Raw genomic sequence first — 27,473 nt, forward strand, 5'->3', positions numbered from 1 at the left:
GCGCGGCTCCGCTCTCTAGGGCGCGCGCGCGCCAGCTCTCTGAGACTTAAAGGGCCAGTGCACCAATGATTGGTGCCTGGCCCAATTAGCTTAATTGGCTCCCACCTGCTCCCTGCCTTTATCTAGTCTCCTCCCTTGCACTCCCTTGCCGGATCGTGTTGCCTTGTGCCAGTGAAAGCGTTTAGTGTGTCCAAAGCCTGTGTACCTGAACTTCTGCTACCCATCCTGACTACGAACCTTGCCGCCTGCCCCCGACCTTCTGCTACGTCTGACCTTGCCTCTGCCTAGTCCTTCTGTCCCACGCCTTCTCAGCAGTCAGCGAGGTAGAGCCGTTGCTAGTGGATACGACCTGGTTGCTACTGCCGCAGCAAGACCATCCCGCTTTGCGGCGGGCTCTGGTGAAAACCAGTAGCCTCTTAGAACCGGTCCACTAGCACGGTCCACGCCAATCCCTCGCTGACACAGAGGATCCACTACCTGGAAGCCGAATCGTGACACTTATTCAATACCGCCAGCAGATGGAGACACTGGGGGATAATTTTCTAAGGATTTATACTGATTTTTCCTGTCTGAATTTGTCGCACAGAAAGTTGCAGGCCAAATATGTGTGACATTTCTGCGACTTTAGCTTCTAGAGCATTTTTACAACATTATACATAGGTGCTGAATACATAAAAAGCGACTGTTCAGCGACAGACAAGTCGCATCGGCTGAAAGTAGGCCAGAATGTCAGTCCATGTTGGAGCAGGTTTAGATACAGTCTAAAGCATAGATCTCAAAGTCTGTGCACAGAATTTAGCAAGGGCCTCGCACCTTCTGATGCATCAGGTAGGTGCACAATAGCATAGCCTAACCCTCTGTACTTTGGTCTATATTGATGCGGGACATAGACAGCCAGCTGATGACCAATCCATTAGTGCAATGGATGGCTGGAAGCATTTGTCTTTGCCTTTGCAATACCACAGAAGCAATGCATGGTCAATGTACAGCAATGACACACCTGTGTGAACAGCCAGGAGACCCCCCCCCCCATGTTATGTTACATAGTTACATAGTTAGTACGGTCGAAAAAAGACATATGTCCATCACGTTCAACCAGGGAATTAAGGGGTAGGGGTGTGGCGCGATATTGGGGAAGGGATGAGATTTTATATTTCTTCATAAGCATTAATCTTATTTTGTCAATTAGGAACATTCAGCACCCACCCGCTATCAAGGCAGCTGCCTATCATGTCATGCCCTACCTGCACAGGTGTGCTGGCTACTCAAATGATCCAATTAAGGAGGCCATTTAGTCAGCAGCAGCAGAAGTCCTGTGCCTGGACGCTCCAACAGGGGCCAGACACAAGCAGAAGCAGAAGCAGCAGCAGCACCACCTTTTGTTTTTTGGCTGCAGCAGCAGCAAGGCCCACAGGGCTGGCTAGCTGGCTAGCCAGCAAGCAGGTAGCAATGAAAGTAGGAATCTTTCTTTTTAACCCTGTAAGGGGGTGGTGCACTGTACCCGAAGATACTGCCATATCGGGTCAATGCATAGGGCGACGGAAGCAAGCTTCGAAATCGGCCCCCGTTCTCAAAAATCCATTTAATATATGGTCCCCAGATAGGGGACATATCAGATATTAAACTGATAAGAACAGATACTACACTTGATCTTAGCCAAAAGGCCGAGAAGCGATAACCGTGAAAGGGGCGGGCCCAACAAGGTCCCCTTCATGGGCACTATCACTGCTTGCTGTCAGGGAGGCTGCCAGACAATTTTCCATGCACACTCTGGGCTGGGGGGCAGTCAACCACCAGTACACACAGCAGAACCTAAACCCATACCATTATTGCTAAGCAGCAAGACAGGGGCCCATTGCACTCCCACGGGGCCTTTTTAAATGCAATCCATAACCCGGATTTGCCAGGAACCCTTCTTACTCCTCCTACTTGCATGTGACACTGGGCTTAGGATCTGCATAGGAAACACACACACAAGCACACACCTACCTTTGTTGCCTGCAGATGCCTCCTTGGCTGTCCCCAAACGGTATCAAACCAACACCCACGGGAAGCTGTAAGCATAGAGGACATGCCTGCACCCCATTGGACTTACCTGTGTGGGTTAAATCCGGGTTATTTGACAACCTATGGCGGTGATGGTTCTGCTCAGGCAGAGCAGTGCTGATGCTCCTCATAAAGCTGTCGCTGCTGTGAAGGTTCTAGGTGACATCACAAATCCCTTTGGTTACATACACAACAAAGCTGGGTTGTTGTTGTTTACACTCTGCAAGGCCTGTGGAAGTGAGTGACATCATAGCACTGTAGTTCTGAGGGTTCAAGATGGATGCAACAATCTCCTGTTGCTTCTATGAAGGCCGTAATAGACGACATCACCAAACAGCTCCATAGTCACATACACAGCAAAGGAGAGATGTTGTTTACACCTAGTGATGTCAGTGGTATTGAGTGACATCACAGCACAGTGCTAAGGCTCCTGGGCCTGGACACAGCAGCGGCTGCAATATCTCAACGGAGAATACGTTTATATCTATGTGTGTGTGTGCGCATATATATATATATATATATATATATATATATATATATATATATATATATATTTCTCCGCCGAAATCACTTTTAAACCCATTTCCACCTTTTTTTCCCTTCTCTTCCTCTTACTTTTTTTTCACGTTTTTTTACGTTTTTCTCCTTTTCGCCTCTTTTCTGGGCGTATTATTCTTCTTTTTCTTCTTTTTTTTCGTCTAATGCATACCCCATCAGTGCAGCAATGCTTATTCAATACCGCCAGCAGATGGAGACACTGGGGGATAATTTTCTAAGGATTTATACTGATTTTTCCTGTCTGAATTTGTCGCACAGAAAGTTGCAGGCCAAATATGTGTGACATTTCTGCGACTTTAGCTTCTAGAGCATTTTTACAACATTATACATAGGTGCTGAATACATAAAAAGCGACTGTTCAGCGACAGACAAGTCGCATCGGCTGAAAGTAGGCCAGAATGTCAGTCCATGTTGGAGCAGGTTTAGATACAGTCTAAAGCATAGATCTCAAAGTCTGTGCACAGAATTTAGCAAGGGCCTCGCACCTTCTGATGCATCAGGTAGGTGCACAATAGCATAGCCTAACCCTCTGTACTTTGGTCTATATTGATGCGGGACATAGACAGCCAGCTGATGACCAATCCATTAGTGCAATGGATGGCTGGAAGCATTTGTCTTTGCCTTTGCAATACCACAGAAGCAATGCATGGTCAATGTACAGCAATGACACACCTGTGTGAACAGCCAGGAGACCCCCCCCCCCCATGTTATGTTACATAGTTACATAGTTAGTACGGTCGAAAAAAGACATATGTCCATCACGTTCAACCAGGGAATTAAGGGGTAGGGGTGTGGCGCGATATTGGGGAAGGGATGAGATTTTATATTTCTTCATAAGCATTAATCTTATTTTGTCAATTAGGAACATTCAGCACCCACCCGCTATCAAGGCAGCTGCCTATCATGTCATGCCCTACCTGCACAGGTGTGCTGGCTACTCAAATGATCCAATTAAGGAGGCCATTTAGTCAGCAGCAGCAGAAGTCCTGTGCCTGGACGCTCCAACAGGGGCCAGACACAAGCAGAAGCAGAAGCAGCAGAAGCAGCAGCAGCACCACCTTTTGTTTTTTGGCTGCAGCAGCAGCAAGGCCCACAGGGCTGGCTAGCTGGCTAGCCAGCAAGCAGGTAGCAATGAAAGTAGGAATCTTTCTTTTTAACCCTGTAAGGGGGTGGTGCACTGTACCCGAAGATACTGCCATATCGGGTCAATGCATAGGGCGACGGAAGCAAGCTTCGAAATCGGCCCCCGTTCTCAAAAATCCATTTAATATATGGTCCCCAGATAGGGGACGTATCAGATATTAAACTGATAAGAACAGATACTACACTTGATCTTAGCCAAAAGGCCGAGAAGCGATAACCGTGAAAGGGGCGGGCCCAACAAGGTCCCCTTCATGGGCACTATCACTGCTTGCTGTCAGGGAGGCTGCCAGACAATTTTCCATGCACACTCTGGGCTGGGGGGCAGTCAACCACCAGTACACACAGCAGAACCTAAACCCATACCATTATTGCTAAGCAGCAAGACAGGGGCCCATTGCACTCCCACGGGGCCTTTTTAAATGCAATCCATAACCCGGATTTGCCAGGAACCCTTCTTACTCCTCCTACTTGCATGTGACACTGGGCTTAGGATCTGCATAGGAAACACACACACAAGCACACACCTACCTTTGTTGCCTGCAGATGCCTCCTTGGCTGTCCCCAAACGGTATCAAACCAACACCCACGGGAAGCTGTAAGCATAGAGGACATGCCTGCACCCCATTGGACTTACCTGTGTGGGTTAAATCCGGGTTATTTGACAACCTATGGCGGTGATGGTTCTGCTCAGGCAGAGCAGTGCTGATGCTCCTCATAAAGCTGTCGCTGCTGTGAAGGTTCTAGGTGACATCACAAATCCCTTTGGTTACATACACAACAAAGCTGGGTTGTTGTTGTTTACACTCTGCAAGGCCTGTGGAAGTGAGTGACATCATAGCACTGTAGTTCTGAGGGTTCAAGATGGATGCAACAATCTCCTGTTGCTTCTATGAAGGCCGTAATAGACGACATCACCAAACAGCTCCATAGTCACATACACAGCAAAGGAGAGATGTTGTTTACACCTAGTGATGTCAGTGGTATTGAGTGACATCACAGCACAGTGCTAAGGCTCCTGGGCCTGGACACAGCAGCGGCTGCAATATCTCAACGGAGAATACGTTTATATCTATGTGTGTGTGTGCGCATATATATATATATATATATATATATATATATATATATATATATATATATTTCTCCGCCGAAATCACTTTTAAACCCATTTCCACCTTTTTTTCCCTTCTCTTCCTCTTACTTTTTTTTCACGTTTTTTTACGTTTTTCTCCTTTTCGCCTCTTTTCTGGGCGTATTATTCTTCTTTTTCTTCTTTTTTTTCGTCTAATGCATACCCCATCAGTGCAGCAATGCTTATTCAATACCGCCAGCAGATGGAGACACTGGGGGATAATTTTCTAAGGATTTATACTGATTTTTCCTGTCTGAATTTGTCGCACAGAAAGTTGCAGGCCAAATATGTGTGACATTTCTGCGACTTTAGCTTCTAGAGCATTTTTACAACATTATACATAGGTGCTGAATACATAAAAAGCGACTGTTCAGCGACAGACAAGTCGCATCGGCTGAAAGTAGGCCAGAATGTCAGTCCATGTTGGAGCAGGTTTAGATACAGTCTAAAGCATAGATCTCAAAGTCTGTGCACAGAATTTAGCAAGGGCCTCGCACCTTCTGATGCATCAGGTAGGTGCACAATAGCATAGCCTAACCCTCTGTACTTTGGTCTATATTGATGCGGGACATAGACAGCCAGCTGATGACCAATCCATTAGTGCAATGGATGGCTGGAAGCATTTGTCTTTGCCTTTGCAATACCACAGAAGCAATGCATGGTCAATGTACAGCAATGACACACCTGTGTGAACAGCCAGGAGACCCCCCCCCCCCATGTTATGTTACATAGTTACATAGTTAGTACGGTCGAAAAAAGACATATGTCCATCACGTTCAACCAGGGAATTAAGGGGTAGGGGTGTGGCGCGATATTGGGGAAGGGATGAGATTTTATATTTCTTCATAAGCATTAATCTTATTTTGTCAATTAGGAACATTCAGCACCCACCCGCTATCAAGGCAGCTGCCTATCATGTCATGCCCTACCTGCACAGGTGTGCTGGCTACTCAAATGATCCAATTAAGGAGGCCATTTAGTCAGCAGCAGCAGAAGTCCTGTGCCTGGACGCTCCAACAGGGGCCAGACACAAGCAGAAGCAGAAGCAGCAGAAGCAGCAGCAGCACCACCTTTTGTTTTTTGGCTGCAGCAGCAGCAAGGCCCACAGGGCTGGCTAGCTGGCTAGCCAGCAAGCAGGTAGCAATGAAAGTAGGAATCTTTCTTTTTAACCCTGTAAGGGGGTGGTGCACTGTACCCGAAGATACTGCCATATCGGGTCAATGCATAGGGCGACGGAAGCAAGCTTCGAAATCGGCCCCCGTTCTCAAAAATCCATTTAATATATGGTCCCCAGATAGGGGACGTATCAGATATTAAACTGATAAGAACAGATACTACACTTGATCTTAGCCAAAAGGCCGAGAAGCGATAACCGTGAAAGGGGCGGGCCCAACAAGGTCCCCTTCATGGGCACTATCACTGCTTGCTGTCAGGGAGGCTGCCAGACAATTTTCCATGCACACTCTGGGCTGGGGGGCAGTCAACCACCAGTACACACAGCAGAACCTAAACCCATACCATTATTGCTAAGCAGCAAGACAGGGGCCCATTGCACTCCCACGGGGCCTTTTTAAATGCAATCCATAACCCGGATTTGCCAGGAACCCTTCTTACTCCTCCTACTTGCATGTGACACTGGGCTTAGGATCTGCATAGGAAACACACACACAAGCACACACCTACCTTTGTTGCCTGCAGATGCCTCCTTGGCTGTCCCCAAACGGTATCAAACCAACACCCACGGGAAGCTGTAAGCATAGAGGACATGCCTGCACCCCATTGGACTTACCTGTGTGGGTTAAATCCGGGTTATTTGACAACCTATGGCGGTGATGGTTCTGCTCAGGCAGAGCAGTGCTGATGCTCCTCATAAAGCTGTCGCTGCTGTGAAGGTTCTAGGTGACATCACAAATCCCTTTGGTTACATACACAACAAAGCTGGGTTGTTGTTGTTTACACTCTGCAAGGCCTGTGGAAGTGAGTGACATCATAGCACTGTAGTTCTGAGGGTTCAAGATGGATGCAACAATCTCCTGTTGCTTCTATGAAGGCCGTAATAGACGACATCACCAAACAGCTCCATAGTCACATACACAGCAAAGGAGAGATGTTGTTTACACCTAGTGATGTCAGTGGTATTGAGTGACATCACAGCACAGTGCTAAGGCTCCTGGGCCTGGACACAGCAGCGGCTGCAATATCTCAACGGAGAATACGTTTATATCTATGTGTGTGTGTGCGCATATATATATATATATATATATATATATATATATATATATATATTTCTCCGCCGAAATCACTTTTAAACCCATTTCCACCTTTTTTTCCCTTCTCTTCCTCTTACTTTTTTTTCACGTTTTTTTACGTTTTTCTCCTTTTCGCCTCTTTTCTGGGCGTATTATTCTTCTTTTTCTTCTTTTTTTTCGTCTAATGCATACCCCATCAGTGCAGCAATGCTTATTCAATACCGCCAGCAGATGGAGACACTGGGGGATAATTTTCTAAGGATTTATACTGATTTTTCCTGTCTGAATTTGTCGCACAGAAAGTTGCAGGCCAAATATGTGTGACATTTCTGCGACTTTAGCTTCTAGAGCATTTTTACAACATTATACATAGGTGCTGAATACATAAAAAGCGACTGTTCAGCGACAGACAAGTCGCATCGGCTGAAAGTAGGCCAGAATGTCAGTCCATGTTGGAGCAGGTTTAGATACAGTCTAAAGCATAGATCTCAAAGTCTGTGCACAGAATTTAGCAAGGGCCTCGCACCTTCTGATGCATCAGGTAGGTGCACAATAGCATAGCCTAACCCTCTGTACTTTGGTCTATATTGATGCGGGACATAGACAGCCAGCTGATGACCAATCCATTAGTGCAATGGATGGCTGGAAGCATTTGTCTTTGCCTTTGCAATACCACAGAAGCAATGCATGGTCAATGTACAGCAATGACACACCTGTGTGAACAGCCAGGAGACCCCCCCCCCCATGTTATGTTACATAGTTACATAGTTAGTACGGTCGAAAAAAGACATATGTCCATCACGTTCAACCAGGGAATTAAGGGGTAGGGGTGTGGCGCGATATTGGGGAAGGGATGAGATTTTATATTTCTTCATAAGCATTAATCTTATTTTGTCAATTAGGAACATTCAGCACCCACCCGCTATCAAGGCAGCTGCCTATCATGTCATGCCCTACCTGCACAGGTGTGCTGGCTACTCAAATGATCCAATTAAGGAGGCCATTTAGTCAGCAGCAGCAGAAGTCCTGTGCCTGGACGCTCCAACAGGGGCCAGACACAAGCAGAAGCAGAAGCAGCAGAAGCAGCAGCAGCACCACCTTTTGTTTTTTGGCTGCAGCAGCAGCAAGGCCCACAGGGCTGGCTAGCTGGCTAGCCAGCAAGCAGGTAGCAATGAAAGTAGGAATCTTTCTTTTTAACCCTGTAAGGGGGTGGTGCACTGTACCCGAAGATACTGCCATATCGGGTCAATGCATAGGGCGACGGAAGCAAGCTTCGAAATCGGCCCCCGTTCTCAAAAATCCATTTAATATATGGTCCCCAGATAGGGGACGTATCAGATATTAAACTGATAAGAACAGATTTTTTTTTTTTAAGTTAGCCCTCAGAAACTCAATCAGAGTTCCAAGATCTTATTTGAACTTGATTGTTGCTCATCATCAGGTAACCCATTTTTTTATTTCTTCTTAACACTAATGACCACAAAATAAAATCAATAAAAAAGATTTAACCAGAAAAAAAAAACACACATTTACAATAACAAACAAACATTGCTTTCACCAGTAATTAATCAGAGAGACATTCCATTTCTCCAGGCATATACCATTAGGAAATCTATCATTCCACGGTTTATCGTTCCTCTTATCATCTGTCTTTTTACCGGAAGTCCCAACCAAGATGGAACTTTATAAGTGTCCAAAAATCTGTCCATATCAGCTTGAAATGAAAAATACACTTTGTCTCTAGCTTCCTCGTACCGATTTTCATATTTCGACCTTAGTTCCATTAAATCCATATCAAATGGTCTTCTTTCCTTTTTTGGCATATTTTCCAACATGCCATCCAAAACACCTCCAAATTCCATTGGTACATAAACCTCTTCTTTCTTTTTCTTTTCTTCAGCCACTTTTCTGGCTGGAACTTCCTCCAACTCAGGTTCTCCAATTTCTTCTTCTTCCCTACTCCTTTTAGCTGCTGTTTCCTTTTTCGTTGTTTGTTTCTTGGGACATACATTTACCAGGTGATCTTCCTCACCGCACAGATGACACTTCTTTTTTTTGTTGTTGTTGCAGGTGTCTGCTTCATGACCTCCCTCCTGGCACTTATAGCACCATGAGTGAGTACATAGGTCTTTCCCGTGCCCGTATTGTTTACATTTACGGCAAAATTCCTCCATCCCTGAATAGAACAAGTCACCATTGACCGATCCAATTTTGAATCGCCCAGGTGGATAAATCACTTTACCGTCAGGTTCCTTTTTAAATTTAACTTTAAATTTCCATTTTGTAGTCCATAGGCCATATTGGTTCAGGACTTTTCCCTTTGACAGAATATTGTCACAGAATCTAGAAAGAAAAGTCTCAATGTCTTTTTCCAGTATATATGGGCTATACATCCGTACCGTCAATATTTTCTCCTGGTTCGGAAAATGCGGGGTCACCTCCACACCCTCCAAAACTGGATTGGCCTTCTTTTGCTGGTACTTGCTGCAAAAAAAATTAAAGTCCTCTTCAGAAGCCAATATAACATCGTAGTGTCCATTTCTTGGGAATTCAAGCATAGACAGGATTTGTTCCTTCTTAATTTCCAGCAACTTGAATAAGATCTCCTCGACCACGAAACCTAATCCTTTTCCTCTCTTGCAGGTATCCAATAAGGAAATCCGAACTCCATTTCTGAGCTTAGCATACTCAGGGATGCCTTCTGATGATGCTCCACTTGATCCAGCCATGTCCATCAGGATAAACACCTCCCCCACTGTAAGCAGGTAGGTGGTGGTGATCGCTCCCCGTTGTCTGGGGACTAAGCCGGCTCCCTAATAGCAGCAGGGGGGTGAAGTCCCTCCGTTAAGAAGGACGATCCCCCCAGGCAAAGGAGCCGGGTACCCCAGACACCCTCTGGCCAGACCAAGTGAGCAGAACTACACTTGATCTTAGCCAAAAGGCCGAGAAGCGATAACCGTGAAAGGGGCGGGCCCAACAAGGTCCCCTTCATGGGCACTATCACTGCTTGCTGTCAGGGAGGCTGCCAGACAATTTTCCATGCACACTCTGGGCTGGGGGGCAGTCAACCACCAGTACACACAGCAGAACCTAAACCCATACCATTATTGCTAAGCAGCAAGACAGGGGCCCATTGCACTCCCACGGGGCCTTTTTAAATGCAATCCATAACCCGGATTTGCCAGGAACCCTTCTTACTCCTCCTACTTGCATGTGACACTGGGCTTAGGATCTGCATAGGAAACACACACACAAGCACACACCTACCTTTGTTGCCTGCAGATGCCTCCTTGGCTGTCCCCAAACGGTATCAAACCAACACCCACGGGAAGCTGTAAGCATAGAGGACATGCCTGCACCCCATTGGACTTACCTGTGTGGGTTAAATCCGGGTTATTTGACAACCTATGGCGGTGATGGTTCTGCTCAGGCAGAGCAGTGCTGATGCTCCTCATAAAGCTGTCGCTGCTGTGAAGGTTCTAGGTGACATCACAAATCCCTTTGGTTACATACACAACAAAGCTGGGTTGTTGTTGTTTACACTCTGCAAGGCCTGTGGAAGTGAGTGACATCATAGCACTGTAGTTCTGAGGGTTCAAGATGGATGCAACAATCTCCTGTTGCTTCTATGAAGGCCGTAATAGACGACATCACCAAACAGCTCCATAGTCACATACACAGCAAAGGAGAGATGTTGTTTACACCTAGTGATGTCAGTGGTATTGAGTGACATCACAGCACAGTGCTAAGGCTCCTGGGCCTGGACACAGCAGCGGCTGCAATATCTCAACGGAGAATACGTTTATATCTATGTGTGTGTGTGCGCATATATATATATATATATATATATATATATATATATATATATATATTTCTCCGCCGAAATCACTTTTAAACCCATTTCCACCTTTTTTTCCCTTCTCTTCCTCTTACTTTTTTTTCACGTTTTTTTACGTTTTTCTCCTTTTCGCCTCTTTTCTGGGCGTATTATTCTTCTTTTTCTTCTTTTTTTTCGTCTAATGCATACCCCATCAGTGCAGCAATGCTTATTCAATACCGCCAGCAGATGGAGACACTGGGGGATAATTTTCTAAGGATTTATACTGATTTTTCCTGTCTGAATTTGTCGCACAGAAAGTTGCAGGCCAAATATGTGTGACATTTCTGCGACTTTAGCTTCTAGAGCATTTTTACAACATTATACATAGGTGCTGAATACATAAAAAGCGACTGTTCAGCGACAGACAAGTCGCATCGGCTGAAAGTAGGCCAGAATGTCAGTCCATGTTGGAGCAGGTTTAGATACAGTCTAAAGCATAGATCTCAAAGTCTGTGCACAGAATTTAGCAAGGGCCTCGCACCTTCTGATGCATCAGGTAGGTGCACAATAGCATAGCCTAACCCTCTGTACTTTGGTCTATATTGATGCGGGACATAGACAGCCAGCTGATGACCAATCCATTAGTGCAATGGATGGCTGGAAGCATTTGTCTTTGCCTTTGCAATACCACAGAAGCAATGCATGGTCAATGTACAGCAATGACACACCTGTGTGAACAGCCAGGAGACCCCCCCCCCCATGTTATGTTACATAGTTACATAGTTAGTACGGTCGAAAAAAGACATATGTCCATCACGTTCAACCAGGGAATTAAGGGGTAGGGGTGTGGCGCGATATTGGGGAAGGGATGAGATTTTATATTTCTTCATAAGCATTAATCTTATTTTGTCAATTAGGAACATTCAGCACCCACCCGCTATCAAGGCAGCTGCCTATCATGTCATGCCCTACCTGCACAGGTGTGCTGGCTACTCAAATGATCCAATTAAGGAGGCCATTTAGTCAGCAGCAGCAGAAGTCCTGTGCCTGGACGCTCCAACAGGGGCCAGACACAAGCAGAAGCAGAAGCAGCAGAAGCAGCAGCAGCACCACCTTTTGTTTTTTGGCTGCAGCAGCAGCAAGGCCCACAGGGCTGGCTAGCTGGCTAGCCAGCAAGCAGGTAGCAATGAAAGTAGGAATCTTTCTTTTTAACCCTGTAAGGGGGTGGTGCACTGTACCCGAAGATACTGCCATATCGGGTCAATGCATAGGGCGACGGAAGCAAGCTTCGAAATCGGCCCCCGTTCTCAAAAATCCATTTAATATATGGTCCCCAGATAGGGGACGTATCAGATATTAAACTGATAAGAACAGATACTACACTTGATCTTAGCCAAAAGGCCGAGAAGCGATAACCGTGAAAGGGGCGGGCCCAACAAGGTCCCCTTCATGGGCACTATCACTGCTTGCTGTCAGGGAGGCTGCCAGACAATTTTCCATGCACACTCTGGGCTGGGGGGCAGTCAACCACCAGTACACACAGCAGAACCTAAACCCATACCATTATTGCTAAGCAGCAAGACAGGGGCCCATTGCACTCCCACGGGGCCTTTTTAAATGCAATCCATAACCCGGATTTGCCAGGAACCCTTCTTACTCCTCCTACTTGCATGTGACACTGGGCTTAGGATCTGCATAGGAAACACACACACAAGCACACACCTACCTTTGTTGCCTGCAGATGCCTCCTTGGCTGTCCCCAAACGGTATCAAACCAACACCCACGGGAAGCTGTAAGCATAGAGGACATGCCTGCACCCCATTGGACTTACCTGTGTGGGTTAAATCCGGGTTATTTGACAACCTATGGCGGTGATGGTTCTGCTCAGGCAGAGCAGTGCTGATGCTCCTCATAAAGCTGTCGCTGCTGTGAAGGTTCTAGGTGACATCACAAATCCCTTTGGTTACATACACAACAAAGCTGGGTTGTTGTTGTTTACACTCTGCAAGGCCTGTGGAAGTGAGTGACATCATAGCACTGTAGTTCTGAGGGTTCAAGATGGATGCAACAATCTCCTGTTGCTTCTATGAAGGCCGTAATAGACGACATCACCAAACAGCTCCATAGTCACATACACAGCAAAGGAGAGATGTTGTTTACACCTAGTGATGTCAGTGGTATTGAGTGACATCACAGCACAGTGCTAAGGCTCCTGGGCCTGGACACAGCAGCGGCTGCAATATCTCAACGGAGAATACGTTTATATCTATGTGTGTGTGTGCGCATATATATATATATATATATATATATATATATATATATATATATTCTCCGCCGAAATCACTTTTAAACCCATTTCCACCTTTTTTTCCCTTCTCTTCCTCTTACTTTTTTTTCACGTTTTTTTACGTTTTTCTCCTTTTCGGCCTCTTTTCTGGGCGTATTATTCTTCTTTTTCTTCTTTTTTTTCGTCTAATGCATACCCCATCAGTGCAGCAATGCTTATTCAATACCGCCAGCAGATGGAGACACTGGGGGATAATTTTCTAAGGATTTATACTGATTTTTCCTGTCTGAATTTGTCGCACAGAAAGTTGCAGGCCAAATATGTGTGACATTTCTGCGACTTTAGCTTCTAGAGCATTTTTACAACATTATACATAGGTGCTGAATACATAAAAAGCGACTGTTCAGCGACAGACAAGTCGCATCGGCTGAAAGTAGGCCAGAATGTCAGTCCATGTTGGAGCAGGTTTAGATACAGTCTAAAGCATAGATCTCAAAGTCTGTGCACAGAATTTAGCAAGGGCCTCGCACCTTCTGATGCATCAGGTAGGTGCACAATAGCATAGCCTAACCCTCTGTACTTTGGTCTATATTGATGCGGGACATAGACAGCCAGCTGATGACCAATCCATTAGTGCAATGGATGGCTGGAAGCATTTGTCTTTGCCTTTGCAATACCACAGAAGCAATGCATGGTCAATGTACAGCAATGACACACCTGTGTGAACAGCCAGGAGACCCCCCCCCCCCCATGTTATGTTACATAGTTACATAGTTAGTACGGTCGAAAAAAGACATATGTCCATCACGTTCAACCAGGGAATTAAGGGGTAGGGGTGTGGCGCGATATTGGGGAAGGGATGAGATTTTATATTTCTTCATAAGCATTAATCTTATTTTGTCAATTAGGAACATTCAGCACCCACCCGCTATCAAGGCAGCTGCCTATCATGTCATGCCCTACCTGCACAGGTGTGCTGGCTACTCAAATGATCCAATTAAGGAGGCCATTTAGTCAGCAGCAGCAGAAGTCCTGTGCCTGGACGCTCCAACAGGGGCCAGACACAAGCAGAAGCAGAAGCAGCAGAAGCAGCAGCAGCACCACCTTTTGTTTTTTGGCTGCAGCAGCAGCAAGGCCCACAGGGCTGGCTAGCTGGCTAGCCAGCAAGCAGGTAGCAATGAAAGTAGGAATCTTTCTTTTTAACCCTGTAAGGGGGTGGTGCACTGTACCCGAAGATACTGCCATATCGGGTCAATGCATAGGGCGACGGAAGCAAGCTTCGAAATCGGCCCCCGTTCTCAAAAATCCATTTAATATATGGTCCCCAGATAGGGGACGTATCAGATATTAAACTGATAAGAACAGATACTACACTTGATCTTAGCCAAAAGGCCGAGAAGCGATAACCGTGAAAGGAGCGGGCCCAACAAGGTCCCCTTCATGGGCACTATCACTGCTTGCTGTCAGGGAGGCTGCCAGACAATTTTCCATGCACACTCTGGGCTGGGGGGCAGTCAACCACCAGTACACACAGCAGAACCTAAACCCATACCATTATTGCTAAGCAGCAAGACAGGGGCCCATTGCACTCCCACGGGGCCTTTTTAAATGCAATCCATAACCCGGATTTGCCAGGAACCCTTCTTACTCCTCCTACTTGCATGTGACACTGGGCTTAGGATCTGCATAGGAAACACACACACAAGCACACACCTACCTTTGTTGCCTGCAGATGCCTCCTTGGCTGTCCCCAAACGGTATCAAACCAACACCCACGGGAAGCTGTAAGCATAGAGGACATGCCTGCACCCCATTGGACTTACCTGTGTGGGTTAAATCCGGGTTATTTGACAACCTATGGCGGTGATGGTTCTGCTCAGGCAGAGCAGTGCTGATGCTCCTCATAAAGCTGTCGCTGCTGTGAAGGTTCTAGGTGACATCACAAATCCCTTTGGTTACATACACAACAAAGCTGGGTTGTTGTTGTTTACACTCTGCAAGGCCTGTGGAAGTGAGTGACATCATAGCACTGTAGTTCTGAGGGTTCAAGATGGATGCAACAATCTCCTGTTGCTTCTATGAAGGCCGTAATAGACGACATCACCAAACAGCTCCATAGTCACATACACAGCAAAGGAGAGATGTTGTTTACACCTAGTGATGTCAGTGGTATTGAGTGACATCACAGCACAGTGCTAAGGCTCCTGGGCCTGGACACAGCAGCGGCTGCAATATCTCAACGGAGAATACGTTTATATCTATGTGTGTGTGTGCGCATATATATATATATATATATATATATATATATATATATATATATATATTTCTCCGCCGAAATCACTTTTAAACCCATTTCCACCTTTTTTTCCCTTCTCTTCCTCTTACTTTTTTTTCACGTTTTTTTACGTTTTTCTCCTTTTCGCCTCTTTTCTGGGCGTATTATTCTTCTTTTTCTTCTTTTTTTTCGTCTAATGCATACCCCATCAGTGCAGCAATGCTTATTCAATACCGCCAGCAGATGGAGACACTGGGGGATAATTTTCTAAGGATTTATACTGATTTTTCCTGTCTGAATTTGTCGCACAGAAAGTTGCAGGCCAAATATGTGTGACATTTCTGCGACTTTAGCTTCTAGAGCATTTTTACAACATTATACATAGGTGCTGAATACATAAAAAGCGACTGTTCAGCGACAGACAAGTCGCATCGGCTGAAAGTAGGCCAGAATGTCAGTCCATGTTGGAGCAGGTTTAGATACAGTCTAAAGCATAGATCTCAAAGTCTGTGCACAGAATTTAGCAAGGGCCTCGCACCTTCTGATGCATCAGGTAGGTGCACAATAGCATAGCCTAACCCTCTGTACTTTGGTCTATATTGATGCGGGACATAGACAGCCAGCTGATGACCAATCCATTAGTGCAATGGATGGCTGGAAGCATTTGTCTTTGCCTTTGCAATACCACAGAAGCAATGCATGGTCAATGTACAGCAATGACACACCTGTGTGAACAGCCAGGAGACCCCCCCCCCCCATGTTATGTTACATAGTTACATAGTTAGTACGGTCGAAAAAAGACATATGTCCATCACGTTCAACCAGGGAATTAAGGGGTAGGGGTGTGGCGCGATATTGGGGAAGGGATGAGATTTTATATTTCTTCATAAGCATTAATCTTATTTTGTCAATTAGGAACATTCAGCACCCACCCGCTATCAAGGCAGCTGCCTATCATGTCATGCCCTACCTGCACAGGTGTGCTGGCTACTCAAATGATCCAATTAAGGAGGCCATTTAGTCAGCAGCAGCAGAAGTCCTGTGCCTGGACGCTCCAACAGGGGCCAGACACAAGCAGAAGCAGAAGCAGCAGAAGCAGCAGCAGCACCACCTTTTGTTTTTTGGCTGCAGCAGCAGCAAGGCCCACAGGGCTGGCTAGCTGGCTAGCCAGCAAGCAGGTAGCAATGAAAGTAGGAATCTTTCTTTTTAACCCTGTAAGGGGGTGGTGCACTGTACCCGAAGATACTGCCATATCGGGTCAATGCATAGGGCGACGGAAGCAAGCTTCGAAATCGGCCCCCGTTCTCAAAAATCCATTTAATATATGGTCCCCAGATAGGGGACGTATCAGATATTAAACTGATAAGAACAGATACTACACTTGATCTTAGCCAAAAGGCCGAGAAGCGATAACCGTGAAAGGGGCGGGCCCAACAAGGTCCCCTTCATGGGCACTATCACTGCTTGCTGTCAGGGAGGCTGCCAGACAATTTTCCATGCACACTCTGGGCTGGGGGGCAGTCAACCACCAGTACACACAGCAGAACCTAAACCCATACCATTATTGCTAAGCAGCAAGACAGGGGCCCATTGCACTCCCACGGGGCCTTTTTAAATGCAATCCATAACCCGGATTTGCCAGGAACCCTTCTTACTCCTCCTACTTGCATGTGACACTGGGCTTAGGATCTGCATAGGAAACACACACACAAGCACACACCTACCTTTGTTGCCTGCAGATGCCTCCTTGGCTGTCCCCAAACGGTATCAAACCAACACCCACGGGAAGCTGTAAGCATAGAGGACATGCCTGCACCCCATTGGACTTACCTGTGTGGGTTAAATCCGGGTTATTTGACAACCTATGGCGGTGATGGTTCTGCTCAGGCAGAGCAGTGCTGATGCTCCTCATAAAGCTGTCGCTGCTGTGAAGGTTCTAGGTGACATCACAAATCCCTTTGGTTACATACACAACAAAGCTGGGTTGTTGTTGTTTACACTCTGCAAGGCCTGTGGAAGTGAGTGACATCATAGCACTGTAGTTCTGAGGGTTCAAGATGGATGCAACAATCTCCTGTTGCTTCTATGAAGGCCGTAATAGACGACATCACCAAACAGCTCCATAGTCACATACACAGCAAAGGAGAGATGTTGTTTACACCTAGTGATGTCAGTGGTATTGAGTGACATCACAGCACAGTGCTAAGGCTCCTGGGCCTGGACACAGCAGCGGCTGCAATATCTCAACGGAGAATACGTTTATATCTATGTGTGTGTGTGCGCATATATATATATATATATATATATATATATATATATATATATATATATATTCTCCGCCGAAATCACTTTTAAACCCATTTCCACCTTTTTTTCCCTTCTCTTCCTCTTACTTTTTTTTCACGTTTTTTTACGTTTTTCTCCTTTTCGCCTCTTTTCTGGGCGTATTATTCTTCTTTTTCTTCTTTTTTTTCGTCTAATGCATACCCCATCAGTGCAGCAATGCTTATTCAATACCGCCAGCAGATGGAGACACTGGGGGATAATTTTCTAAGGATTTATACTGATTTTTCCTGTCTGAATTTGTCGCACAGAAAGTTGCAGGCCAAATATGTGTGACATTTCTGCGACTTTAGCTTCTAGAGCATTTTTACAACATTATACATAGGTGCTGAATACATAAAAAGCGACTGTTCAGCGACAGACAAGTCGCATCGGCTGAAAGTAGGCCAGAATGTCAGTCCATGTTGGAGCAGGTTTAGATACAGTCTAAAGCATAGATCTCAAAGTCTGTGCACAGAATTTAGCAAGGGCCTCGCACCTTCTGATGCATCAGGTAGGTGCACAATAGCATAGCCTAACCCTCTGTACTTTGGTCTATATTGATGCGGGACATAGACAGCCAGCTGATGACCAATCCATTAGTGCAATGGATGGCTGGAAGCATTTGTCTTTGCCTTTGCAATACCACAGAAGCAATGCATGGTCAATGTACAGCAATGACACACCTGTGTGAACAGCCAGGAGACCCCCCCCCCCCATGTTATGTTACATAGTTACATAGTTAGTACGGTCGAAAAAAGACATATGTCCATCACGTTCAACCAGGGAATTAAGGGGTAGGGGTGTGGCGCGATATTGGGGAAGGGATGAGATTTTATATTTCTTCATAAGCATTAATCTTATTTTGTCAATTAGGAACATTCAGCACCCACCCGCTATCAAGGCAGCTGCCTATCATGTCATGCCCTACCTGCACAGGTGTGCTGGCTACTCAAATGATCCAATTAAGGAGGCCATTTAGTCAGCAGCAGCAGAAGTCCTGTGCCTGGACGCTCCAACAGGGGCCAGACACAAGCAGAAGCAGAAGCAGCAGAAGCAGCAGCAGCACCACCTTTTGTTTTTTGGCTGCAGCAGCAGCAAGGCCCACAGGGCTGGCTAGCTGGCTAGCCAGCAAGCAGGTAGCAATGAAAGTAGGAATCTTTCTTTTTAACCCTGTAAGGGGGTGGTGCACTGTACCCGAAGATACTGCCATATCGGGTCAATGCATAGGGCGACGGAAGCAAGCTTCGAAATCGGCCCCCGTTCTCAAAAATCCATTTAATATATGGTCCCCAGATAGGGGACGTATCAGATATTAAACTGATAAGAACAGATACTACACTTGATCTTAGCCAAAAGGCCGAGAAGCGATAACCGTGAAAGGGGCGGGCCCAACAAGGTCCCCTTCATGGGCACTATCACTGCTTGCTGTCAGGGAGGCTGCCAGACAATTTTCCATGCACACTCTGGGCTGGGGGGCAGTCAACCACCAGTACACACAGCAGAACCTAAACCCATACCATTATTGCTAAGCAGCAAGACAGGGGCCCATTGCACTCCCACGGGGCCTTTTTAAATGCAATCCATAACCCGGATTTGCCAGGAACCCTTCTTACTCCTCCTACTTGCATGTGACACTGGGCTTAGGATCTGCATAGGAAACACACACACAAGCACACACCTACCTTTGTTGCCTGCAGATGCCTCCTTGGCTGTCCCCAAACGGTATCAAACCAACACCCACGGGAAGCTGTAAGCATAGAGGACATGCCTGCACCCCATTGGACTTACCTGTGTGGGTTAAATCCGGGTTATTTGACAACCTATGGCGGTGATGGTTCTGCTCAGGCAGAGCAGTGCTGATGCTCCTCATAAAGCTGTCGCTGCTGTGAAGGTTCTAGGTGACATCACAAATCCCTTTGGTTACATACACAACAAAGCTGGGTTGTTGTTGTTTACACTCTGCAAGGCCTGTGGAAGTGAGTGACATCATAGCACTGTAGTTCTGAGGGTTCAAGATGGATGCAACAATCTCCTGTTGCTTCTATGAAGGCCGTAATAGACGACATCACCAAACAGCTCCATAGTCACATACACAGCAAAGGAGAGATGTTGTTTACACCTAGTGATGTCAGTGGTATTGAGTGACATCACAGCACAGTGCTAAGGCTCCTGGGCCTGGACACAGCAGCGGCTGCAATATCTCAACGGAGAATACGTTTATATCTATGTGTGTGTGTGCGCATATATATATATATATATATATATATATATATATATATATATTTCTCCGCCGAAATCACTTTTAAACCCATTTCCACCTTTTTTTCCCTTCTCTTCCTCTTACTTTTTTTTCACGTTTTTTTACGTTTTTCTCCTTTTCGCCTCTTTTCTGGGCGTATTATTCTTCTTTTTCTTCTTTTTTTTCGTCTAATGCATACCCCATCAGTGCAGCAATGCTTATTCAATACCGCCAGCAGATGGAGACACTGGGGGATAATTTTCTAAGGATTTATACTGATTTTTCCTGTCTGAATTTGTCGCACAGAAAGTTGCAGGCCAAATATGTGTGACATTTCTGCGACTTTAGCTTCTAGAGCATTTTTACAACATTATACATAGGTGCTGAATACATAAAAAGCGACTGTTCAGCGACAGACAAGTCGCATCGGCTGAAAGTAGGCCAGAATGTCAGTCCATGTTGGAGCAGGTTTAGATACAGTCTAAAGCATAGATCTCAAAGTCTGTGCACAGAATTTAGCAAGGGCCTCGCACCTTCTGATGCATCAGGTAGGTGCACAATAGCATAGCCTAACCCTCTGTACTTTGGTCTATATTGATGCGGGACATAGACAGCCAGCTGATGACCAATCCATTAGTGCAATGGATGGCTGGAAGCATTTGTCTTTGCCTTTGCAATACCACAGAAGCAATGCATGGTCAATGTACAGCAATGACACACCTGTGTGAACAGCCAGGAGACCCCCCCCCCCATGTTATGTTACATAGTTACATAGTTAGTACGGTCGAAAAAAGACATATGTCCATCACGTTCAACCAGGGAATTAAGGGGTAGGGGTGTGGCGCGATATTGGGGAAGGGATGAGATTTTATATTTCTTCATAAGCATTAATCTTATTTTGTCAATTAGGAACATTCAGCACCCACCCGCTATCAAGGCAGCTGCCTATCATGTCATGCCCTACCTGCACAGGTGTGCTGGCTACTCAAATGATCCAATTAAGGAGGCCATTTAGTCAGCAGCAGCAGAAGTCCTGTGCCTGGACGCTCCAACAGGGGCCAGACACAAGCAGAAGCAGAAGCAGCAGAAGCAGCAGCAGCACCACCTTTTGTTTTTTGGCTGCAGCAGCAGCAAGGCCCACAGGGCTGGCTAGCTGGCTAGCCAGCAAGCAGGTAGCAATGAAAGTAGGAATCTTTCTTTTTAACCCTGTAAGGGGGTGGTGCACTGTACCCGAAGATACTGCCATATCGGGTCAATGCATAGGGCGACGGAAGCAAGCTTCGAAATCGGCCCCCGTTCTCAAAAATCCATTTAATATATGGTCCCCAGATAGGGGACGTATCAGATATTAAACTGATAAGAACAGATACTACACTTGATCTTAGCCAAAAGGCCGAGAAGCGATAACCGTGAAAGGGGCGGGCCCAACAAGGTCCCCTTCATGGGCACTATCACTGCTTGCTGTCAGGGAGGCTGCCAGACAATTTTCCATGCACACTCTGGGCTGGGGGGCAGTCAACCACCAGTACACACAGCAGAACCTAAACCCATACCATTATTGCTAAGCAGCAAGACAGGGGCCCATTGCACTCCCACGGGGCCTTTTTAAATGCAATCCATAACCCGGATTTGCCAGGAACCCTTCTTACTCCTCCTACTTGCATGTGACACTGGGCTTAGGATCTGCATAGGAAACACACACACAAGCACACACCTACCTTTGTTGCCTGCAGATGCCTCCTTGGCTGTCCCCAAACGGTATCAAACCAACACCCACGGGAAGCTGTAAGCATAGAGGACATGCCTGCACCCCATTGGACTTACCTGTGTGGGTTAAATCCGGGTTATTTGACAACCTATGGCGGTGATGGTTCTGCTCAGGCAGAGCAGTGCTGATGCTCCTCATAAAGCTGTCGCTGCTGTGAAGGTTCTAGGTGACATCACAAATCCCTTTGGTTACATACACAACAAAGCTGGGTTGTTGTTGTTTACACTCTGCAAGGCCTGTGGAAGTGAGTGACATCATAGCACTGTAGTTCTGAGGGTTCAAGATGGATGCAACAATCTCCTGTTGCTTCTATGAAGGCCGTAATAGACGACATCACCAAACAGCTCCATAGTCACATACACAGCAAAGGAGAGATGTTGTTTACACCTAGTGATGTCAGTGGTATTGAGTGACATCACAGCACAGTGCTAAGGCTCCTGGGCCTGGACACAGCAGCGGCTGCAATATCTCAACGGAGAATACGTTTATATCTATGTGTGTGTGTGCGCATATATATATATATATATATATATATATATATATATATATATATATTTCTCCGCCGAAATCACTTTTAAACCCATTTCCACCTTTTTTTCCCTTCTCTTCCTCTTACTTTTTTTTCACGTTTTTTTACGTTTTTCTCCTTTTCGCCTCTTTTCTGGGCGTATTATTCTTCTTTTTCTTCTTTTTTTTCGTCTAATGCATACCCCATCAGTGCAGCAATGCTTATTCAATACCGCCAGCAGATGGAGACACTGGGGGATAATTTTCTAAGGATTTATACTGATTTTTCCTGTCTGAATTTGTCGCACAGAAAGTTGCAGGCCAAATATGTGTGACATTTCTGCGACTTTAGCTTCTAGAGCATTTTTACAACATTATACATAGGTGCTGAATACATAAAAAGCGACTGTTCAGCGACAGACAAGTCGCATCGGCTGAAAGTAGGCCAGAATGTCAGTCCATGTTGGAGCAGGTTTAGATACAGTCTAAAGCATAGATCTCAAAGTCTGTGCACAGAATTTAGCAAGGGCCTCGCACCTTCTGATGCATCAGGTAGGTGCACAATAGCATAGCCTAACCCTCTGTACTTTGGTCTATATTGATGCGGGACATAGACAGCCAGCTGATGACCAATCCATTAGTGCAATGGATGGCTGGAAGCATTTGTCTTTGCCTTTGCAATACCACAGAAGCAATGCATGGTCAATGTACAGCAATGACACACCTGTGTGAACAGCCAGGAGACCCCCCCCCCCCATGTTATGTTACATAGTTACATAGTTAGTACGGTCGAAAAAAGACATATGTCCATCACGTTCAACCAGGGAATTAAGGGGTAGGGGTGTGGCGCGATATTGGGGAAGGGATGAGATTTTATATTTCTTCATAAGCATTAATCTTATTTTGTCAATTAGGAACATTCAGCACCCACCCGCTATCAAGGCAGCTGCCTATATCATGTCATGCCCTACCTGCACAGGTGTGCTGGCTACTCAAATGATCCAATTAAGGAGGCCATTTAGTCAGCAGCAGCAGAAGTCCTGTGCCTGGACGCTCCAACAGGGGCCAGACACAAGCAGAAGCAGAAGCAGCAGAAGCAGCAGCAGCACCACCTTTTGTTTTTTGGCTGCAGCAGCAGCAAGGCCCACAGGGCTGGCTAGCTGGCTAGCCAGCAAGCAGGTAGCAATGAAAGTAGGAATCTTTCTTTTTAACCCTGTAAGGGGGTGGTGCACTGTACCCGAAGATACTGCCATATCGGGTCAATGCATAGGGCGACGGAAGCAAGCTTCGAAATCGGCCCCCGTTCTCAAAAATCCATTTAATATATGGTCCCCAGATAGGGGACGTATCAGATATTAAACTGATAAGAACAGATTTTTTTTTTTTTTTTTTTTTTTTTTTTTAAAGCCGAGGAACGTGCTTTCGATTCACCCAAAGTGCAAGAAAAAGTGCAAACGTGTTACACTAAAAAAACGTGCACAAAGGATGCGGTCTATCGCAAGCCCTTCTCCGATAGGAGAGAGGCCCCCCAACAAACCTTACCCTTCGCCTCCGGACCAAAAGGTGCCTGCGAGGTTCCAGGTTCGATGTCCCTTTTCGCCGAAGCTACTTGGGGACCACAAATGCTCCCGGCATCCCCCTTGGCGTTAGCCAAGGTATCTGCCCGCAGAGCCGATTACGGTAGGTACCCTGCCAAAGCAGGAGTACCCGGGGTGTTTGCAGGGAGGTGCGGAACCTAATGGCCACACACACCTCCCCTAGACCGCCAGGAGGGACACCCAGAAGGGCTACCGCATCCTGACAAATCCTGTGAACACACAACACGCAAAAAGTGACACAGTGAGACAAAAAAGAAATAAATAAGTGAATGTGTGCAGATATACTGCCCGGACATCCGGCCGGATCTATAAAAATTTCTCTGATCCTAGCCAGAAGGCCGGGAATCAAGAGGTGAGTGCCACAAGGTGAAGAGATTATGGTGCCCGTGCTTCAACTCAGTGAGTCTATTCTCCCAGTGAGTTTCGGCACCTCGGGGTCACCACTCCCCGAGGCACAAAAGTACCTCGGCTCTAGACCCTCTCAGCCTCATGGCGAGACCCGGAGGGAACAGGTCACATCGGGGCAGCCGTCGAGCTGATTCCTCAGAACCAGCCCCGGAAAGCCCTGGTACACCTGCATCCTCCATGCAGCACCCATCCCCACCAGCATGAAAACTGATAAGAACAGATACTACACTTGATCTTAGCCAAAAGGCCGAGAAGCGATAACCGTGAAAGGGGCGGGCCCAACAAGGTCCCCTTCATGGGCACTATCACTGCTTGCTGTCAGGGAGGCTGCCAGACAATTTTCCATGCACACTCTGGGCTGGGGGGCAGTCAACCACCAGTACACACAGCAGAACCTAAACCCATACCATTATTGCTAAGCAGCAAGACAGGGGCCCATTGCACTCCCACGGGGCCTTTTTAAATGCAATCCATAACCCGGATTTGCCAGGAACCCTTCTTACTCCTCCTACTTGCATGTGACACTGGGCTTAGGATCTGCATAGGAAACACACACACAAGCACACACCTACCTTTGTTGCCTGCAGATGCCTCCTTGGCTGTCCCCAAACGGTATCAAACCAACACCCACGGGAAGCTGTAAGCATAGAGGACATGCCTGCACCCCATTGGACTTACCTGTGTGGGTTAAATCCGGGTTATTTGACAACCTATGGCGGTGATGGTTCTGCTCAGGCAGAGCAGTGCTGATGCTCCTCATAAAGCTGTCGCTGCTGTGAAGGTTCTAGGTGACATCACAAATCCCTTTGGTTACATACACAACAAAGCTGGGTTGTTGTTGTTTACACTCTGCAAGGCCTGTGGAAGTGAGTGACATCATAGCACTGTAGTTCTGAGGGTTCAAGATGGATGCAACAATCTCCTGTTGCTTCTATGAAGGCCGTAATAGACGACATCACCAAACAGCTCCATAGTCACATACACAGCAAAGGAGAGATGTTGTTTACACCTAGTGATGTCAGTGGTATTGAGTGACATCACAGCACAGTGCTAAGGCTCCTGGGCCTGGACACAGCAGCGGCTGCAATATCTCAACGGAGAATACGTTTATATCTATGTGTGTGTGTGCGCATATATATATATATATATATATATATAAATATATATATTTCTCCGCCGAAATCACTTTTAAACCCATTTCCACCTTTTTTTCCCTTCTCTTCCTCTTACTTTTTTTTCACGTTTTTTTACGTTTTTCTCCTTTTCGCCTCTTTTCTGGGCGTATTATTCTTCTTTTTCTTCTTTTTTTTCGTCTAATGCATACCCCATCAGTGCAGCAATGCTTATTCAATACCGCCAGCAGATGGAGACACTGGGGGATAATTTTCTAAGGATTTATACTGATTTTTCCTGTCTGAATTTGTCGCACAGAAAGTTGCAGGCCAAATATGTGTGACATTTCTGCGACTTTAGCTTCTAGAGCATTTTTACAACATTATACATAGGTGCTGAATACATAAAAAGCGACTGTTCAGCGACAGACAAGTCGCATCGGCTGAAAGTAGGCCAGAATGTCAGTCCATGTTGGAGCAGGTTTAGATACAGTCTAAAGCATAGATCTCAAAGTCTGTGCACAGAATTTAGCAAGGGCCTCGCACCTTCTGATGCATCAGGTAGGTGCACAATAGCATAGCCTAACCCTCTGTACTTTGGTCTATATTGATGCGGGACATAGACAGCCAGCTGATGACCAATCCATTAGTGCAATGGATGGCTGGAAGCATTTGTCTTTGCCTTTGCAATACCACAGAAGCAATGCATGGTCAATGTACAGCAATGACACACCTGTGTGAACAGCCAGGAGACCCCCCCCCCCATGTTATGTTACATAGTTACATAGTTAGTACGGTCGAAAAAAGACATATGTCCATCACGTTCAACCAGGGAATTAAGGGGTAGGGGTGTGGCGCGATATTGGGGAAGGGATGAGATTTTATATTTCTTCATAAGCATTAATCTTATTTTGTCAATTAGGAACATTCAGCACCCACCCGCTATCAAGGCAGCTGCCTATCATGTCATGCCCTACCTGCACAGGTGTGCTGGCTACTCAAATGATCCAATTAAGGAGGCCATTTAGTCAGCAGCAGCAGAAGTCCTGTGCCTGGACGCTCCAACAGGGGCCAGACACAAGCAGAAGCAGAAGCAGCAGAAGCAGCAGCAGCACCACCTTTTGTTTTTTGGCTGCAGCAGCAGCAAGGCCCACAGGGCTGGCTAGCTGGCTAGCCAGCAAGCAGGTAGCAATGAAAGTAGGAATCTTTCTTTTTAACCCTGTAAGGGGGTGGTGCACTGTACCCGAAGATACTGCCATATCGGGTCAATGCATAGGGCGACGGAAGCAAGCTTCGAAATCGGCCCCCGTTCTCAAAAATCCATTTAATATATGGTCCCCAGATAGGGGACGTATCAGATATTAAACTGATAAGAACAGATACTACACTTGATCTTAGCCAAAAGGCCGAGAAGCGATAACCGTGAAAGGGGCGGGCCCAACAAGGTCCCCTTCATGGGCACTATCACTGCTTGCTGTCAGGGAGGCTGCCAGACAATTTTCCATGCACACTCTGGGCTGGGGGGCAGTCAACCACCAGTACACACAGCAGAACCTAAACCCATACCATTATTGCTAAGCAGCAAGACAGGGGCCCATTGCACTCCCACGGGGCCTTTTTAAATGCAATCCATAACCCGGATTTGCCAGGAACCCTTCTTACTCCTCCTACTTGCATGTGACACTGGGCTTAGGATCTGCATAGGAAACACACACACAAGCACACACCTACCTTTGTTGCCTGCAGATGCCTCCTTGGCTGTCCCCAAACGGTATCAAACCAACACCCACGGGAAGCTGTAAGCATAGAGGACATGCCTGCACCCCATTGGACTTACCTGTGTGGGTTAAATCCGGGTTATTTGACAACCTATGGCGGTGATGGTTCTGCTCAGGCAGAGCAGTGCTGATGCTCCTCATAAAGCTGTCGCTGCTGTGAAGGTTCTAGGTGACATCACAAATCCCTTTGGTTACATACACAACAAAGCTGGGTTGTTGTTGTTTACACT

The 27,473-nt window shown here is 46.3% G+C and overlaps 11 non-coding genes and 1 pseudogene across 11 annotated transcripts; all 12 read right to left on the reverse strand.

Annotated features, from left to right (window-relative positions):
* Positions 1-1,485: 1,485 nt before the first annotated feature.
* LOC130331500 (U2 spliceosomal RNA) lies at positions 1,486-1,676 on the reverse strand. Its single transcript, XR_008874392.1, has one exon. It is a non-coding gene; the product is annotated as a U2 spliceosomal RNA (small nuclear RNA).
* Positions 1,677-3,771: 2,095 nt separating this feature from the next.
* LOC130331502 (U2 spliceosomal RNA) lies at positions 3,772-3,962 on the reverse strand. Its single transcript, XR_008874394.1, has one exon. It is a non-coding gene; the product is annotated as a U2 spliceosomal RNA (small nuclear RNA).
* Positions 3,963-6,055: 2,093 nt separating this feature from the next.
* LOC130331504 (U2 spliceosomal RNA) lies at positions 6,056-6,246 on the reverse strand. Its single transcript, XR_008874395.1, has one exon. It is a non-coding gene; the product is annotated as a U2 spliceosomal RNA (small nuclear RNA).
* Positions 6,247-8,332: 2,086 nt separating this feature from the next.
* Positions 8,333-8,520, reverse strand: LOC130331469 (U2 spliceosomal RNA). Its single transcript, XR_008874371.1, has one exon. It is a non-coding gene; the product is annotated as a U2 spliceosomal RNA (small nuclear RNA).
* A 3,647-nt stretch (positions 8,521-12,167) lies between these two features.
* Positions 12,168-12,358, reverse strand: LOC130331505 (U2 spliceosomal RNA). The gene has a single exon (XR_008874396.1). It is a non-coding gene; the product is annotated as a U2 spliceosomal RNA (small nuclear RNA).
* A 2,088-nt stretch (positions 12,359-14,446) lies between these two features.
* On the reverse strand, positions 14,447-14,637 carry LOC130331506 (U2 spliceosomal RNA). The gene has a single exon (XR_008874397.1). It is a non-coding gene; the product is annotated as a U2 spliceosomal RNA (small nuclear RNA).
* Positions 14,638-16,728: 2,091 nt separating this feature from the next.
* Positions 16,729-16,919, reverse strand: LOC130331507 (U2 spliceosomal RNA). Its single transcript, XR_008874398.1, has one exon. It is a non-coding gene; the product is annotated as a U2 spliceosomal RNA (small nuclear RNA).
* Positions 16,920-19,011: 2,092 nt separating this feature from the next.
* LOC130331508 (U2 spliceosomal RNA) lies at positions 19,012-19,202 on the reverse strand. The gene has a single exon (XR_008874399.1). It is a non-coding gene; the product is annotated as a U2 spliceosomal RNA (small nuclear RNA).
* A 2,084-nt stretch (positions 19,203-21,286) lies between these two features.
* On the reverse strand, positions 21,287-21,477 carry LOC130331509 (U2 spliceosomal RNA). The gene has a single exon (XR_008874400.1). It is a non-coding gene; the product is annotated as a U2 spliceosomal RNA (small nuclear RNA).
* Positions 21,478-23,568: 2,091 nt separating this feature from the next.
* On the reverse strand, positions 23,569-23,759 carry LOC130331475 (U2 spliceosomal RNA). The gene has a single exon (XR_008874375.1). It is a non-coding gene; the product is annotated as a U2 spliceosomal RNA (small nuclear RNA).
* A 693-nt stretch (positions 23,760-24,452) lies between these two features.
* On the reverse strand, positions 24,453-24,612 carry LOC130331482 (U2 spliceosomal RNA; annotated as a pseudogene).
* A 2,080-nt stretch (positions 24,613-26,692) lies between these two features.
* Positions 26,693-26,883, reverse strand: LOC130331510 (U2 spliceosomal RNA). The gene has a single exon (XR_008874401.1). It is a non-coding gene; the product is annotated as a U2 spliceosomal RNA (small nuclear RNA).
* Between the last annotated feature and the right edge of the window lie 590 nt (positions 26,884-27,473).

Source organism: Hyla sarda, unplaced genomic scaffold, assembly GCF_029499605.1.
Source record: "Hyla sarda isolate aHylSar1 unplaced genomic scaffold, aHylSar1.hap1 scaffold_350, whole genome shotgun sequence".
In the NCBI taxonomy this organism is placed as follows: domain Eukaryota; kingdom Metazoa; phylum Chordata; class Amphibia; order Anura; family Hylidae; genus Hyla; species Hyla sarda.